Source organism: Beta vulgaris, chromosome 5, assembly GCF_026745355.1.
Source record: "Beta vulgaris subsp. vulgaris cultivar EL10 chromosome 5, EL10.2, whole genome shotgun sequence".
Taxonomy (NCBI): domain Eukaryota; kingdom Viridiplantae; phylum Streptophyta; class Magnoliopsida; order Caryophyllales; family Amaranthaceae; genus Beta; species Beta vulgaris.
The window spans coordinates 27,750,397-27,756,735 of NC_079206.1; the positions used below are offsets into that span (position 1 = coordinate 27,750,397).

At 40.0% G+C, this 6,339-nt stretch overlaps 1 long non-coding RNA gene across 1 annotated transcript; it reads left to right on the forward strand.

Annotated features, from left to right (window-relative positions):
* Positions 1-3,710: 3,710 nt before the first annotated feature.
* LOC109134959 (uncharacterized) lies at positions 3,711-5,987 on the forward strand. Its single transcript, XR_002039839.3, has 3 exons — positions 3,711-4,395; positions 4,944-5,000; positions 5,786-5,987. It is a non-coding gene; the product is annotated as an uncharacterized LOC109134959 (long non-coding RNA).
* The last annotated feature ends 352 nt before the right edge of the window (positions 5,988-6,339 follow it).

Here is a 6,339-nt window from a genome sequence, read left to right on the forward strand (position 1 = left end):
AAAAGAGGTTAATCTACTAATGAAATCTGTCCAACAAAATTTATTAGAACTAGAATTTGAGTTCTTGCAATAAATAAGATGAAGAGGATACCTTAACTTATACTTCTTGAAACCAAAACTGGGTTTCCTTTTAAAATGAATGAACAAATTACAAACAAGGGGAGGAACAACAACAAAACACTAATCAACCACGACAACAATGGGTCACTCGAGCACCAGCTCACGGTTGTCGACAACATGAACCCGCTCTTACCTTCCAATTAAACCTGCAATTTACGGAGGAAATTACAAAACAAAAACAAAACTGAAATGATCGAAAAGTTCATAAAATTTATTTTAGCATGTCAAAATGGTTTAAGTATGAAAACATTTTCCATATCATAACAAACTTGGTATTGTTTGGAAAATAATTCATCCTTTAAAATATATCCAACTAGTGAAAAAATATGCAAGGATTGCGGTCAAAATAGCCCTAAGGGCTGCATTTTTGGCCAACAGCCTTTGTTGTAGCAGCCCTTCAGCCAAAAGTATGGGCTGCGGTTTTTAAACAAACCGCAACCCTTCAATACTTGAAGGGATGCAGTTTAGGGAGAAAAACCGCAATCCTTCACTTTTATAAGGGCTATGGTTTAATAAAATGCGCAGCCCTTCATTATCAAAAGGGATGCGTTTTTTCAGAAACCGCAGCCCTTCAAATACATAAAAGATGCGGTTTATGCCCAAAATCGCAGCCCTTTTTAAATGTTTTTTTTTAAAAAAAAAACAATACCCACATGCCACAACCTGCTGCCCCCAGCACCCCCAACTAGCCCACACCCACCTGCCCACCCACCAGCCCACCCGCAGACCACCTCTAACACCCCAACCCCCCTCAGTCCACCCATAGACCACCTGCCCACCTCCCATAACCTCGCCTACCCACAGACCACCTCTCACACCCCTCTTCTCACCTCCCCCACCCCTCTGCCCACAACCCCTGCACACCCAACTCCCCACCCTCTGCCCACCTGCTAGCCGAGCCTAGCACCCACCGTGGCACCCCCCCCCCCAGCCGAACACCTCCCTTCAAAAAAAAAAAATAACTGAAATGCAATAAAAAAAAATAAATTGTAAATAACTTTAAAATATATTGAAATAATGTAGAAAGTGTACATTGAATTGATAAAGTATACATATGTTAGGAAAATAATATCGCAAAATAATCCTCCCAAAATGTTCATAAGCAATCGTCACAAAGGTAAGTCGCTAACTTATACCGAACTTCATTTAATTCCTCTACCCATCCTACACTAATCCACACCCACCCCTGCCCACCACCACACCTCCCCACCCACCCACACCCTCTAAACACCCTCACCCCTCCCACCTCTGCCCCCTGCACACCTCCACACCCCACCCCTGGCCACCCACAGACCTCCCACACACCTGCCCACCCATCACCTACCCACCCCACACCCTTTCCCACCTCCCTGCATAGACCAACTCCCTCACTCGTGCCCACCTTCCTTCCCCACTAACACCCCTCCCCCATCAAACCCACCTCACCACATCCCTCCCCCTCCCCTAGACTAGAAAAGGCCGAAATAGGCCTAAAATCACATTTAGTTCCCGAAATTTGACCAATAATTAGTGCAAACCTAAAAATCTACACAATATATAATAGTTCATGTTATCATGTGAAAAAAATAATTTGGGGTTAAATAACTCGAAAAGTAAATCTACAAACTAGTTATATAATTCCTCATCTCGAAAAGTACAAATTGGACGGAAAAGGGTGGAAATAGGCCTAAAATCACACGACAACTTTATCTAGCTCATCAACAAATCAAACAAAAAATAAAACATGCAAAGAAACTAAACTAGTTACCTGTTAACACAAGTGACGAGAAATAAAGAGAGAAGATATAATTTGAACTTTATTTCCCTTGCTTAGTCTATTTTCCTACAATTGACAAAACCCACATTGCACATGTAATCACATAATCATTTAAGAAAATCAAATTTTACTAAAAGAGTGGACATGGGTTATGCAAATAAGATTATTCATGATCATTCGACATCAATGTGCTACATCAAAAGAGGATTATGCGACTAAGTGAATTGTTGACATTAATCACATAATCGCTAAAAGAGCTGCACATTGATCACATAATATGAATTTAGACAAGCAAATTTAAGTAAAAACAACACCCTCCCCACCCCCTCCCCACCACCACACACACCCTCCCCATCCCTCCCCCACCCCCTGCCCACCCCGGCCCTCTACTCATACTCTAATCTTACACCATCCCTCACTACTGTCTCATCTTAACTGTTTTCACTCTCCTCCAATATCTCTCATTCACTACTCCTAAGTCCTAACTCCTAACTCATGTGATGAAAACACACTATTTGAGAGGTTATTAATTCACCTGACCCAACTAGAGCAACTACAAATCTACCAAAATAAGTTCCCACTACATTATAGTAAAAACAACTAACACCCTTAGCTTGCAATCAAAAGATTTGTATTGATGTTTTTTGGAAAGTAAAAAAAATGAAAAATAGGGGAATTATCGGAAGAGGAGGAGAGGAGAGAGTGAAGGTGGTGCTGCGTCGTGGTGGTGGTGCGTGGTGGTGGAGCATGCAACTAGAAACCCGCAACTAGAGGAGGTTAAACACCTTTAGCTTGGAGAACAAAAGAGAAGAGAAAATCGATGCGTCGTCGGTGGTGGTGGGTCCTCGTCGGTTGAGAAGAGAAGAGGAAACCGGTGGTGTGTCGTCAATGGTTGAATTAGGGCTTCGGTGAGTAAATGAGTGAGAGGGAGAGGGAGTAAGTGAGTGAATCAGTGAGAGAGAGAGCGAGGAAAATTCGTGTTGTGTGTAGTCTAAAGTTGTGCGCACATTTTTAGTCAAGGAAGGGTTGCATTTATCCCTTCACCGCAGCCTTTCTAAAGTGAAGGGTTGCGATTTTTGGGCTAAACTTTAGTGAAGGGTTGCGAGCGTCAAAACACTGCAGCCCTTCGTTTCCGAAAGGCTGCGGTTAATTGGGAAACCACAACCCTTCACAAAAAGGGTTGCAGTTACCTTAAAAACCGCAGCCCTTCGAATCAAAAGGGCTACATTTTCTGTTTAACCGCAACCCTTCATACATAAGGGCGGCATTTTCTAAAAAACGCAGCCCTTAAAGCGCAACCCTTCCATTTCATTCTTCTAATGATCGCTGCCATAGCTTAATTACTAAACACATATCGCTGGCAAGTACAGATTTTGGCAAAACATAACGTAACATAAACATAACATATTCGACCTTCTATGGTCTTAATTGAACTTATATCTGAATGACTTCACTCCATCTATACATTGGCTACTTTTTATCTCAATTCATGAGTTAAGCCAACTAAAATACAATATCCTTTTAACATATCTCTTACAAATCAAAATTCGTGTACATAAACATCGCCGAACAATTCCAATAATAGAACAAAACATACTTTTATGATCTATCAATATTGTAATACTCCATATTTTTGGAGTTAATTCCTTAGAATTTAGAAGATATAAAGAATATAATTAAAAGGTATTTTAGTATTATTTACAAAATATAATAATAGGATAATAATAATAATAATAATATGGTTCGGTTTAGTTCATTCCGGAATTTTAAAAGATTAAACCAAGTTTAGTTAGACCAAAATATGCCACACTATAAATAGAAGAAATAAAAAAAAAAATCAGAAAAAAATCCTAACTCTCCTTCTCCTCTCCCCAGCCGTTTTTCTTTCTTCTCTCTCAATTTCTCTCTCCTCTCTCTCGTTGTTCTCCCTCTCTCAGATTCTCTCTCTCCTCCTCCTCCTTCTCATCGCCTCCTTTCTAGTTGAGTGTGTGCTGCTGTGCGAGGCTCGCGTGTGCAACCTGAGTGTCAGACGAGGCGAGGTGCGACGGGAGTGCGAGGCGCTGCAGGCGAGCGGTGTGTGTGAAGAGGCTGTTTGTGCGAGAGTGTTGGGTGTGCGATGAGCGAAACAAGGGTTGTGCGAGTCGTGTTGAGGGTTGGTTTGTGTGCGTGGACGTTCGAGGGTTTTGTGCGGAATTCCGTGGGTGGAGTGCTGCGACGAGGGTCGCGTTGGAGTGTGGTGCATTGGGCGTGCGATTCAAAGGGTGAGCGAGGGAGTTCGAGGTGTGCGACACTACTGCGTGAGGCGAGAAAAGGGTCGCGTCGAGGCTGGTGTGATTGTGTGTGCGGTGGTGCGATGGGTTGTGCGAAGGATGGTGCGAAAGTGTGTGCGAGAAGGTTGTCGTGCGAATTCGGTGGTGCGACGAACCTGGGTGTGCTTGGGGAAGTGGTGCGCGAGTGAGGTGGTGTGCGTCGTTGCCGGAAGTTGGTCGCCGGAGTTCGATTGCCGGCGAAAGTCAGTGGTATAAAACCTAATATGTATATGATATTATATTAGTTTAATAGTATATTCTGTTTTTATAATTATTAATTTAAATTGTAAGTAATTAATTTGTAATTCGAGTTAATTAGTAACTAATTAAGTTGTATAATTAGTTTAAACTATTAATCTGATTTATGTTGTGAATAGGGTTTTAGGATTGTAATTAAGTAAAGGTGGGAAGTAAAGAAATTACATTGTTATTATTAGTTGGAAATATAACCTTGTTATGCGAACTTGATTTTGGATATTGGACATAAGACTTGATTGGACATAAGACTTGGTTGGACATATAAATTGATTGGATTTGGTAAAGGTAGTGGACCATTACACGAACTAAAACCAGTTTGCTCACTAACATTGACTCCTAAAAGACGTTAAACTCATTAGTATAGAAAAGAAAAGGAAGTTCATGAACAATGAGTTTAGTTATCGTTTATATCTCGAATTACTAAGTCGTTATAGTTAGTTACGTATCAGTTGATAATATTATCAAGGACGTAGCACTAAAGTATTTACTTAATCGTTTAGGTCCCAATTCCATAAGCGGCACGTTTGGTTAATACAGCGAAAATTCTCCGTTACAAGGTATGTACGCGTACCAGTTTAATTGCAAGTACTAGTATCATGATTAGGTTGCGATTTATTCTATTAGAACCTAGAATCATGATAGGGAACGTTTTGATTGTGAGATTGTTTGGTAACATATTTATGATTGGAAGTCGATATGTTGCATTGAAATACGTAATTCTATCGTATTATGAACATGAGCATTGTATTCATATTAATTTGTTCCATAGTGTAACAAGAGTGTTACAAGAGAAAAGATTTGAGTACTGTAACTAAGAGAACATGTTAAATGATTATGTGTGGTTGTGATATGAATGGCCAATACTAAAAAGGAACTATGGCAATAAACTTGTAGTTGGACTCTCTACAAGTGATGAACAATATGGTAGTGTGGGACTTGTTATACACTCCTACGCAGGCCTACTGTGACGACAGTAGTGTCCTTATAATTTTGATAACTCAAGTAGGCGGAACGTTCCGTACGATCTTGGGGGTATGCATACTAAGGTAATGGGTGTGAGACGGAACGAAATCGTGTTTGCATTTCATCTAATAGACCAAGTTGTCTATTAAGGATTAAGTAGCTCGTATGATTCTAGTAAGATGACGGTGCCCGTTCGATGCCAACTAAATAAAGAGTAAAGGATGTAACGTATTATAGTATCATGTTTAGGATTGTTCATTATTGCTTTGTTCATGTTTATATGCATTCAATGGTTCATTATATACTCGGTATAGCTGATTGTGTGTTATTATGTGTTTGTTGACCTGTGATGAACCATTGATGCTACAATGGGGAGCAGACTAGGTGTACTGGTGCTGCTGCATGATACCGAACATACGGGGGATAGTCTTTAGTATTTGAACTTTAAAGCATTTTAATTAAGTACTATTAGATTTACTATGATTTACTTTTTGGTTTGTGGTTTGAATAAAAGGGGTCGTTGAAGATTCCCGAGTTGTAGTTACATTTTTATTTCCGCTGCATTTCAGTTTTCGAGACAATGATTTGAGTTAACGTTCTTTCTTATTATGCCTTGCGTCTCATCGCGGCGGTAACACTCCCAAAGTCGATGCGACGTAGTAGTAGACGTGTATGGATTTTGGGGGTGTTACAAATATAATTTCACAACTTAACACATACTCATACATCTATAACCATGATCATGACTATAAATAATATACGATGTTAAAAAGTACAATTATAACACATTCGGGCATTTAATACGTTTTGTTGAACATAAATGTTACCTCAATTGCAAACCAGATTCCCTACTAACAACCTTTAAAAGAACAACACCAATTAACCCTCAAGAATAATCCTCAATCCCCAATATAGCTTGAGCTCCACATATCC